Source organism: Podarcis vaucheri, assembly GCF_965113315.1.
Source record: "Podarcis vaucheri genome assembly, chromosome: 15".
Classification (NCBI taxonomy): Eukaryota; Metazoa; Chordata; class Lepidosauria; order Squamata; family Lacertidae; genus Podarcis; species Podarcis vaucheri.
The window spans coordinates 6,722,789-6,735,334 of record NC_138753.1 but is presented as its reverse complement, the minus strand read 5'-3'; positions in this window follow the sequence as shown (position 1 = coordinate 6,735,334).

Sequence of the window (12,546 nt, the reverse complement as noted above, 5' to 3'; positions counted from 1 at the left end):
ATTCTGCCTCCACTGTTAGAGGCAATGCGTCTCTAAATACAAGTTGCTAGGAACTGCAAGTGAGGGAAGATGCTGTGGCACTCACACCCTGCTTTTTGAGCTCCCCATTGAGGCATCGAGTTGGCCACTGAGAGACCAGGATGTTGGAGTAGATGGGGGCCCCCCTTTGGCCTTCTGACTTCCTTCCTGCAACTAGTTCACCATCGTGTTCTTGCAGTGGCCAACCAGATGCCCACAAGCATGACTGGTCTTCCAAGCAACTGGATTCAGAGGCGTCCTGCATCAAGGGTCTGATCCAGTTCCCCCCGTTGGCCACACAGCAGCCCCAGACTTGGTTCACTCCTCCAACTTGGAGCAAAAGGCCACAATGTGTCAACAGAAGAGGGCAAATGGTTGCATCCCAGTCAGAGGCGTCGCAAGGTGAGTGCAGCCAGTGTGGTCCACCCCGGGTGACGCCTCCGAGGGGGATGGAAAAAGGACAACAACTTTGGCTCCCCAAAAAAAGCCCAATAACTTTGGCTCCGCAAAAAAATATGTGAAATAAAGTCAAACCATCCCGATGGGTCCCCTGGATATCATTGGGCTGAACCTTCCTGCACCCTCTCTTTCAGAGGGTACCACAGTCTCACTCCAAAGGTTACAACCCTCCCCTGCAGACGAACTGAGCCCGGCTTAGTATCTTTTGCCCAGCGAGCAGATCCTTCCCATTTCCTTTCCATGATTCTGAACTAGTGAAGAGTTTGTTTATAGTTAAACCACTTGAAAATAAGTGTGTGTGTGTGTGTGTGTTCCAAATAGATGGGCGAATGAGCATTTTCTCAGTAGGTATTTCAGCTACTGGCCTCTAAAAAAGATTATTATGTAAATCATTCCACCGCCACCCCTTCCTATCTGAAAATCATTATAATATTCAATTTCAGGGAAAGCTCTTGACCAGCTGCTTCTCCTCTAAGAAATGAGCCTGGGAGATTGTTTACTACCAAAAAAATATGGCCGGCATTTAGGATCAATCACAGAGGGAATGCAGGGGATATATACACAGACACACACACACACACACATCTGCCTGACAGATATCCATAATGCAAAAGCTCAGGGACCTAAGTCTACAACCAGCGGCAACGTGGCACAGAGTTGCACTGAGTGGGGTGTATGTACCTGCCAACCTATCCCTCTAGGCTGCCATTTTGAAGCAGAAAATGCTCCAGCAGACCAAGGGAAGGCCACAGCTAATTGGACAAAGCAACTGTTTTGCCCCAGGTCCATTCTCTGGCATTTCCTTTGGGAATGTCCCCTATCTGAAACCCTGGAGAGCCACTGCCGGTCAGTGTAGACAATACTGAGCTAGATAGACCAGTGACTACGTCAGCTCCCTACTTTCCTATGGGATTCTGCACTGGCATGAGGACTAGAATCTTAGCCCATTTCCAGATGAAGAGATCTCAGGAGGAGAGCACCTGCTCCGCACGCAGAAGTCCCCAGGTAGGTTCAAACTGCAATGGCGTCTCCAGGTTGGGCTGGGAGTATCCCCCTCCCCACTGACACCCCAGAGAGCCTCTGCCGGTCAGTGAAGACAATACGGATGATATACATGGACTTGCATAAGGCAGCTTCCTGAGTTTCTATGTAAGGTCCGGGGTCAAGAAGCCCGAGGATGGAGGTATTAGGTTTGGCAGTTTTGCAATAATCTTTGAAACCGCTCGCTCTCTTCCCGGCCCCAATAGCACACACTCCTTGGTCCTCACGCAAGCCCCCCGTACGGCCCCTCTCGCCTCCCCACCCACCTCAAACTCGATTCCCCATCCAGCAGCCGTCTGCTCCCATAATAGGACCCGATAGCCAATTCAATCTGTCAATAGTCAGCCCAGTCACTAGGGAGAAGGAGCCTGTTTTGTCGCTCGGAGCATCACTGCCCAGGCTGGGCCGGGGATCAATAGGCAGCTGTGGTTGCTATTGATGACTCCGTCAGTGATTTTTGTTCTAGGGGGGGATTTGCACTGAGAGTGTGGCCAGCAGGCGGCCGGGCCAGCCCCAACTTGTTGACTGAACCGATATTGACACCCCCCAAAAAATAAAATTGTCTGCATTTTGATTCGTGGCCTTAGGTCTGTGTCATTTTTCTCACGTCGTCTCTTCTTTCCGCAAGCCTTCCAAGCGGAATTTATCTGAAATAGTTTCATACATGCAATTGTGTTTTACAGGTGTCGCTGTTCTAATTTTCCATATGCACAACAGTGTGAATCTATCGCTTCAGGGTACTTTACAGGAAGCGGATCATAAATGAAATTAATAATGTTGAATTAACAACAGTGATGTGCTCACCCATGACTCCTTTCTGTCCCATTTCTTCTCAGATCTGTGGATTTGTCAAAGCCGTGCAAAAACCCAAATTTGTGGAGGTATTTGGGGGTTGTTTTCAGTCTCCTTCTCAACACTTCCAAATACATTTCCTCTCAAAAGGTTGATTTCTAAAAGGCATTTTCCTCCCTCTCATTTTGCATTTTAATAACACTGTTTTCAGCTGGCAATCACATCACAACATTTGCAGAACTGCAAAATGCAGTGGAAAGGACTTTGGTCTGATCCAGCAGGGCTCTTATGTTCTGAATCCATTGTACGGCTTCAGAATACAAGCGAGAAATATCATGTTGGAAGGCTGTCATGCGTAAAAAAAACTCCTTATAAATAAAAAGCAATCGTGACAGGGAGTGCTCCCTGCTCTGCTAGCTTTTTCCTTGCAGGGATTTATTTATCTTTTACACAGAACCCAAGAGCTGCTGCCCTTATCCCCCTTCACTAAGAAGCAGTGAAACGAGAAAATGTTGCATTCATAGAAGGGTTTCCCCACAAGCAGTCTTGTAAGGGAGTTCCATCCTTCATTTGGCTCAATTGGGGTGTGTTGCAAGGCAAACAACAACAACAACCGGGACAAAATCTACTGACCCCATTCATCTAGACAGAAGCAGCACATGCATTTGCATCTTATATGTTACATAGGTAAAGGTAAAGGGACCCCTAACCATTAGGTCCAGTCGTGACCGACTCCGGGGTTGCAGTGCTCATCTCACTTTATTGGCTGAGGCAGGTGGCGTACAGCTTCCGGGTCATGTGGCCAACATGACTAAGCCACTTCTGGCGAACCAGAGCAGCGCACGGAAACGCCGTTTACCTTCCCGCCTGAGTGGTACCTATTTATCTACTTGCACTTTGACATGCTTTCAAACTGCTAGGTTGGCAGGAGCAGGGACCGAGCAACAGGAGCTCACCCCCTCGTGGGGATTCGAACCACCAACCTTCTGATCGACAAGTCCTAGGCTCCATGGTTTAACCCACAGCGCCACCCCCATCCCTGTATGTTACACACACACACACACACCTCTGTGTAATGCAGGGGGTCATCCACATGGCACTCGCAGGCACCAGTTTGCCCAGCAGTAGCTCCTATAGCACCCATGAAATGTCTCATATTTTAAAAATAGCCACTCTACAATGAACAAAGCACTGTTCATTCTTCCTGCTTAGTTCCTGTTTGCATTGGCTCAGTTCCTAAGGCTGCCATCCAACCTGAGGCCTCCAGGTGGGCAAGAGTGCCCTGAATCATAATAAAGAATTATTAAGACCCTGTATGCAGTTTAAAAGCTTCAGTCTAGTAGGAGCTGGCTGAAAATTATATCATAGACACACTGGCAGATAGGTATGTGTTTCCTGCCCTCCTCTGCTCCCTTTCTCAATTAACCTCCATCTCCAGAGACTTCCTCTGTGACATCACCTGAGGCCTCCTCCTGTGACGTCACCAGGGACCACACCTAGGTCTCGGGTTTGGAGTCTGAAATCTCAGGATATGGAATACTCCAGATCTGGCAACTATTGGTCCCTCCTACATCGAACACACACTGCTTAAACACGCCCACATTTCATTGGATGCAAGGATTGGACGTGAGCTCTCCCATCCATTCTGAACAGAGGAAAGGCACAAGGAACACCAGTGTTACCAGTGAAAAATCCCACCTCCGTGTTACCACAAACCAATAATCATCAGGGTTCTGTTAGCTGGTTGTGTTGCCCTTGCCAGGCAGTTTTATCATACCCCATCCCTTAACTATTCTCTTAATAAAAATCTCCAAATGTTTCTCATAAGAGGGACTTGTTCCAGCCCTGTCCTTTTCAGAACCCCTAGTGATGTTGGATCATGGGCCTTTTCCACAGGGTGTTGCAAAATGTCGTTCCTGCTGAAATATGAAAGGCTCCTATCAGTGTTGGCATTCCGCCGGCTTCTGAAGGCAAGAACTTCTGGCTTTATTGTTTTCAACTGTTTTACGCTCAAAATCTTCTGCTTGTGAGATATACGTAAGATATACCATATTTTTCCATGTATAAGACGACCTTTTTTCTGAATTTTTTGTGATAAATTGAAGGTCGTCTTGTACACGGGTTAATATGCTAAGTAAGCAAGGGCTGGTGCAGCGGCGGTAGCAGGGAAATGTCGGAGAGGAGGCTGCGTACCCACTCTTTCCGGATTAGGAAGAGTATTTGGTATTGGAAAATCGCTCTTGGGGAGACAGCAATGCCCCCAGGACCTCTGAGCATCTCCCGGTAGGCACATCTCTGGAATGGCATGTCCCTTCATCTCCAGAGTGCCTCTCTGCGACACCTTTCATATGAAAAGTGCGCACAAGTCTTTTAGCATCACACAGCAAGAAGAAAGAAAAATCTGCAGATCTAAACTACATTTTATTTAGATTCTATACAGACAATCCATAATCAGGTCTGTGTTCTCTTAGCTCTGGCAGAACAACTGTTGCATACAGTGGTATCTTGGGTTAAGGACTTAATTCGTTCTGGAGGTCCATTCTTAAGCTAAAACTGTTCTTAACCTGAGGTACCACTTTAGCTAATGGGGCCTCCCGCTGCCGCTGCCGCCATGCAATTTCTATTCTCATCCTGAAGCAAAGTTCTTAATCCGAGGTACTACTTCCAGGTTAGCGGAGTCTGTAATCTGAAGCGTCTGTAACCCGAGGTACCACTGTACTGAAAAAGTGAAAGTACAGTTACAATAACACGCTCAGACGGAAGAGATAAGACCCTCTTCCGTTCCCACACTCTTCTCAGACATCACATCCTAACATTAGGTGAGTGCCAGTATGCAGTGTATTACGGCACCAGTTCCGTCATCCAGAGTGGGGGATCGTCGAGTTGGAAGGGACCCTGAGGGTCATCTAGTCCGACCCCCTGCAATGCAGGGAACTTTTGCCCAACATGGGGCTCAAACCCACAACTCTGAGTTTAAGAATCTCATGCTCTGCCTGCTGAGACAGAGATATAGAGGGATAGATATACCATATTTTTCGCTCTATAAGACACACTTTTCCCCTCCTAAAAAGTAAGGGGAAATGTGTGTGCGTCTTATGGAGTGAATGCAGGCTGCGCAGCTTTTGCTGAAGCCAGGAGAGCAAAAGGGCCGCACCGATCCCTATTGCTCTCCTGGCTTCAGGGATAGCCACCCCAAATGCTCCCGCTGCGCTCAGGAGGCTTCGCGTTGCTTTCACTGAAGCCAGGATCAATCCCTCTTGCTCTCCTGGCTTCGCTTCGCTGGAGAGCCGCTGCGCTGCTTTCCCTCTCTGCGCAGCACCCCTTCCATTTCTCCTGCTGCTTCGCTGAAGGGGCGCTGCACACAGAGGGAGAGCTACGCAGCGCCTCTTCAGTGCTGAAGAGGCACAGCGCAAAGAGGGAAAGCTGCGCAGCGCCCCTTCAGTGAAGCGGCAGGAGAAACGGAGCCCCTTCCATTTTCCATTTCTCCTCCCGCTTTGCTGGAGAGGCACTGAGCAGAGAGGGAGAGAACATTTTTTTTCTTGTTCTCCTCCTCTAAAAGTAGGTGCGTCTTATGGTTGGGTGTGTCTTATACATCAAAAAATACAGTACATGCACACAGTGAAAGAGGTAATATAAAGAACCAAAACCACCCCACTGTTTGCATGGTTTTCTATTTCTACACTCCACCTAAACACACACACACCACTTTATCTTTCAGCTACAAGCCTCATTAAACTGCAACATAACGAACACACACAAACAGTTATTCTTTCTGGAGATGTTATAAAGCAGCCCCAAAGCATTCTGGGTTTATTCCAATCACATAACATTTTCACTCCAGCCCAGTTCTATTCTGTGCATTTTATAATGCAGAATGTTTTGCGCATGCGTGCGCACGCACACACACACACACACACACAACGTTAAGATGAGCTGTGTCGAAAATGAGACAACCAAATTTATTTTGTTTTTAAAAGAACACTCCGGAGGATTAAACAAAGTGAAATAACGCTGGGAGAAAAAAGTCAGAACCTCGTGAAAATAATTCTGCTCGCAGGAGTATATTTGGCTAGGGGTGTTTGCTCACCTCCCTCACCAATATTGGTTAGGAAATTCGTCAAAGCCCCCTCCTTCCTCCGTTCAGAACCTTCCATTTAAAAGCAACATTAGAAAGAGGAGCCAGGCAGCCATTTAGAACTGGTGTTTATATTAAAATGTGTATTAGCCGGCGATGCTAATGGAGAGAAAACACAGCCCCTCCAATGAGCACCTCTTATTCAAGGCAGCCACTAATGAGCCTAGGTGAAGCCGCGAACATATTGGCAGAAACAAGCGCCTAATTTATTCTGGTGGGTAATGGGAACCCTGGCGCATCCTATTTGACTCCCCATTAGATTGCCAACATCATCGCACTGTTAAAAGTTGCCGGTGTCAACTGGGCAGGGAGGGAGGGAGGGATTTTCTTTTGCCCAACCCAGGGGCCACATTCCTTTCTGAGCAAGTTTGTAGAGGCCGCACGCTCAGCGGTGGGTAGGCCCAGACGCAAAGGTGGGCAGGGGGGAAAACACGAAAATTTTATCTTTGTGCAGCAGGCTAATTTCTGTGAGGTGGCATAATAGCTGTGGGTTAAACCACAGAGCCTAGGACTTGCCAATCAGAAGGTTGGCGGTTCGAATCACCGCGACGGGGTGAGCTCCCGTTGCTCGGTCCCTGCTCCTGCCAACCTAGCAGTTAGAAAGCACGTCAAAGTACAAGTAGATAAATAGGTACCACTCCGGCGGGAAGGTAAACGCCCTTTCCGTGCGCTGCTCTGGTTCTCCAGAAGCGGCTTAGTCATGCTGGCCACATGACCCGGAAGCTGTACGCTGGCTCCCTTGGCCAATAAAGCGAGATGAGCACCGCAACCCCAGAGTTGGCAACGACTGGACCTAATGGTCAGGGATCCCTTTACCTTTACCTTTAGCAGGCTAGTTTCTGTGAGGTGGCATAATAGCCATCTTCAGTCTCTGAAGGGCAAGCTTGTTTTCTGCTGCTCTGGAGGGTCGTACCCAAACCGATGGGCTCAAATGACAAGGAATGAGATTCCAATGACACCTTCTGATGTAACGACCATCTAGGAAACCGGCGGGCTATCCTTCACTGGAGGTTAAACAGAGGTTAGAGGCTTAAACAGAGGTTGGATGGCCACCTCAGGGATTCTGTGATTGCCAGGGTTTGGACCAGATGACCCTTTGAAGCAGGCTTCCTCAAATTCAGCCCTCCAGATGTTTTTGGCCTACAATTCCCATTATCCCTAGCTAGCAGGGTACCAGTGGTCAGGGATGATGGGAATTGTAGTCTCAAAACATCTGGAGGGCCGAGTTTGAGGAAGCCTGCTTTGAAGGCTCACCTGTCCGGATTAGATTGTGTTGTTGGTTTCTCATAACTTCAATAATTAGCCTCTGACTTTGCATGCTTTTCCTTTGCCCTCCCCATGCCTACTTCCTTTTGTGCCGGCAAGGCCTGACTTATAAACTCTGCACAGCCCTTAGAAAAACATAGGTGCTTTATAAGTGATGGTTTTAACCTGCAAAGCCCTATAAGGCTCAGAACCCCAGTATCTAACAAAACACTTCTCTTGAATTGAGTACATTTGGACCCTGTTTTCATCAGCTGGGGACCTTCTCTGGCTCCCTCTTCTGAGAAGGGAAAGGTTCTTTCCAGCAGCGGCCCCCAGTTTGTTGAATGTTTTCCCAAGCAAGGTGCTTCCATTAACAGCCTTTGGGTGCCGGGCACCTAATATGAGTCATACTCAGAGTCCATCCCTTGAAATTAATGGACATGTATCACTTAGGACCATTAATTTCAATGGGTCTACAGTCCAAGCAGAACTTTTATTGGTTACAACACTCTTCATGCAATGTGAGAAAAAATAAATTATTTGTGCAGTCCCTGTTAAAAAACAAACCAACTTTTAGTGTTGCAGCAACTACACTTTGGAACTCCTTGCCACTTGACATTCAGTGCCTGCTTAGAACATTTAGGCGAGCCTCTCCAGACATGTAAAATGCCAACACGTGTTTTGAGCTTTTTTTCCTTGTTAATATTTTTAAATGCCTGCTTTTAACTGATGCTTATATATAAGAATGTTCTACCCGCAAGCTTTTTGCAAACCACTTAAAGAGGTTTTTTTATTACAACTCAAGTGGTAATCAGATACCATGAAAATATAAATTTATTAATCGTCACCATAAACCTCCTAATATCATTTTGCCAGGTCAGTAAGTCTTAGCTGCGATTCCTGCATTGCAGAGGGCTAGACGATCCCTTGCGATGCTAGAATTCTGTGAACATCTCATTACGACTCCACCGTAAAAAATAAAAACAGCAACACCTTGCCAGTTCATTAACACGTCGCTTAACGTTGGGCTTAAAGGCGATTTTCTAAACAAAACTTTTCGAAGCTCACCATATGTCATTCCGCAACCAAGATTTCCTTGCCCCCCTCCTTGTGATTTGCAGTTGGCACCTTGGTTCGTTTGCAATTAGATCCTGTTTAGCAGCGGGTGACCCCTTCCCCACCGGCTCCCGAACCTGTCATTGCTACAGCTGGTTCCGAAGTTTAACAGCACTTTTAAATGACGAAAATGAAAGTTAAAAAAATAAATATATCAAAATGTTCTGCAAATTAACAGCAGGGGCACAGGCTAACTTCCGTCGGGAAAAGCGTACTGGCACCTTCCTTTCCTTTAATGGGCAGGCGCCTGCTTGCATTTGCCAAAGGAAATCGGAAAGGGGGGTTGGGAAGCTGGGAGGGGGGGTGGGCCTGGAAGGGGGTGTGTGCTTCGAAATAAGTGCCAACGTATTTTTTCAACATGTTGTAGCATATTTGTAAACATCGTTAATCACGGATTAGCAGATGGTAATGTTAATTGCACCTGCGCAAGTGACAAGACCTCAAGGTTGATTACATTTACAAACGCCGATTATCGCTTTGGCGCGGCTGGAGGGTTCTGCAAGCACCCAGAGGTATCGTTGACTCAGGTAGACGCGGCTGAAAAGGAGGAGGGGGAAACAAGATATAATAATAGGCCGCAGCACTTGTTTATTTTGGGTTGGTGGGGTGGGAGGGAGGTGGGGAAGCAGGCCTTTGACAAAAGTCTCCCAAGGAGGGCGAGGCTGGTGATGGATGCTGGATGGAGCACACCTGGAGCTCTTTAATTGATGGAGGAAAGGGTACCAGTAGCTGGTAGCCACGGTAACTATGCTCTGCCTCCGCGGTTTGCCTCCTTCTTTGGAGGTCTTTAAGCAGAGGCTTGACAACCATATGTCAGGAGTGCTCTGATGGTGTTTCCTGCTTGGCAGGGGGTTGGACTCGATGGCCCTTGTGGTCTCTTCCAACTCTATGATTCTATGATTCTATGGTTGGAGGTTGTAATGGATCTGAGTCCCAGTCGCTGGAAGCCACAGCTGAAGATAGGGCTCTCGCACCCGGATCCTGCTTGCTGGGTTCCCACGGGCATCTACTGGGCCGCTGTGAGAACAGGATGCAGAACTAGACAGGCCACTGGCCTGATCCTGCAGGTGATGATAATAATAATAATAATAATAATAATAATAATAATAATAATAATAATTACTTATACCCCACCCATCTGGCTGGGCTTCCCCAGCCACTCTGGGCAGCTTCCAACAAAATATTAAAATACAGTAATGTCTCAAACATTAAAAGCTTCCCTAAACAGGACAGCCTTCAGATGTCTTCTAAAAGTCTGGTAGTTGTTCTTCTCTTTGACATCTGGTGGGAGAGTGTTCCACTGGGCGGGCGCCACTACCGAGAAGGCCCTCTGCCTGGTTCCCTGTAGCTTTGCTTCTCGCAGTGAGGGAACCGCCAGAAGGCCCTCGGCGTCCAGGATTTCTTATATTCTGAATCCCGTTGATGTGACGTACACACACAAGGCATGTGTCACGAAGTAGAAATGCAATGATCTCCTTTGCGTTGTTGGTTTTCTGGGGTTCCTTGGAGGCTTCTTGGACCTCCTTGGGGAGAGCGAGTGGGGGGCAAGCTACAGCAGGGGTGGGAAGCCACTTTTTCCCAGCCTGAGGGCCACATTGCACTATGGGCTAGTTTCGGGGAGAGCACACAGGAACACTGATCCCAAGTGAGACTATTGGGTCCCTCTTGCTCAGTATTGTCCACAATGCCTGGCGGAACACGGGTGGCGCTGTGGACTAAACCACTGGGCCTCTTCTTGGGCTTGCCGATCAGAAGCTTGGCGGTTCGAATCCCCGTGACGGAGTGACCTCCTGTTGCTCGGTCCCAGCTCCTGCCAACCTAGCAGTTCGAAAGCACACCAGCGCAAGTAGATAAATAGGTACCGCTGCGGCGGGAAGGTAAACAGCGTTTCCGTGCAGTCTGGTTTCCGTCACAGTGTTCCGTTGTGCCAGAAGTGGTTTAGTCCTGTTGGCCACATGACCCGGGAAGCTGTCTATGGACAAGCGCCGGCTCCCTCAGCCTGAAAGCAAGATGAGTGCCACAACCCTATAGTCACCTTTGACTGGACTTAACTCCAGGGGTCCTTTACCTTTTTACGCTGACTGGCAGCGGCTCCCCAGTGTGTCAGCGTCCCAGTCACAGAATTGTAGTTTGGACGGACCACAGCAGTCGTCTGGTCCAACCCCCTGAAATGCAGGAATCTTTTGCCCAACGTGGGGCTCGAACCCACAACCGTGAGATCGAGCCTCTCCTGCTCTACAGACTGAACCTGGGGACGCCAAGGATTGAACCTAGGGCCTTCTGCATGCAAGGAAGAGCTCTACCAGTGAGCCACGGTCCTTCTCCACATGCAAGGAGGTAGGCGGAGCCAGAAGCAAATGTAGGTGGAGCAATTGGTGTCAATTTTACCTTCATGCGGTCAGGCTAGCTCCTGCAAACACCTGCACAGATCCTCCTCCTGGCAGGGAAGAGGTGTTCTCAGAGCAAAAGGACACAGATACAAACACTCAAGGAGGGTGTGGTACAGGGCCAGGGAGGGGCGTGGCCTGGGGTAAGGGGGCGTGGCCTGGAAGTGAATCCCGGGGGCCAGATGGAGATGATGAAGGGCCGCACACTCAGTGCATCACAGGCCTGAGGTTCCCCACCTGTCTTGAAATTTCTTCAGAGGTCTTGAATGGAGAGAGGAAAGGTGACAATCGACCGTGAAAACCTCAAAAGCCGAAGAATCTCCACTCTCGGAAGGGTCCTGCATTTCCAAATGAAACCGGACATGAAAGATTCCTGAGATCTCTCCGTGTATCAGGTGAGTCTGGCAAAAATCTAATACCATATGCAGACAAATATTTTAACAGATCTCTTATATTTGGTCTTCAGAGACGCTTTGATTATTGAACCCGCATTTCAGAGTGCAGTTGCCGGGGGGGAAAGCCTCCCACCACCACCGATTGCATAAAAATTATTATCTGTTTTCTGGAAAAGACATCCCTGAAACAAATCCCTGACAAGACAACCGGGATGAGAAAAGTCACTTTCAAATTACCATCACAACAATTCTTCCTCCTTCTCCAGGTATCAAAAGATCGGCTGTGTACAAAACCACAAAAGTAATCAGGGAGCTTGTTTCCGATCATGCTGATGTGTGCAAAAAGTGACAATTAAAATTCTCCTTTATGATATGGAGCTGGAAGGGTGTTTTTCTTTTTCATTAAAAAACACACACACACACACTGGGGTGTGCTTTTCTACAGTTATGTCACAAGGACAATTATATTCAGGCTTAAGGCAAAAGAAAGAAAAAGGAAGATTATAAAAATGACGTTTTTGACATTTAAAAATACCCAGGAAATTAAATGGAGGAGGAGGAGGCAGCAATGATTGCATTTAGAAACATAGGAGATCAGTATGCAAACTTGTACTTGGCCATACCGTCAGTCTGTCTAGCTTTTATGCTTGACACTCACCGGCAGCAGCCCACCAAGGTTTCAGGCAAGACACAGTCCCCGGCCTAGTTGGAAATCTGAACCTGGGGCTTTCTGCATAGAAAACAAGTTTTCTATCATTCAATGGAAGGCCTGCCCTTTACTTTTAAGATTTAAGATTCCAGTCCTCATTGCTCTGAATAGTTTGGGCTGACCCAGTAGGGCTCTCCTTCTGTTCTTATGACACGGCAAACTAGAAATTTTAACTCTCAGCACCCTTAGGGACGTGGGTTAAACCACAGAGCCTAGGACTTGCTGATCAGAAGGTCGGCGGTTCGAATC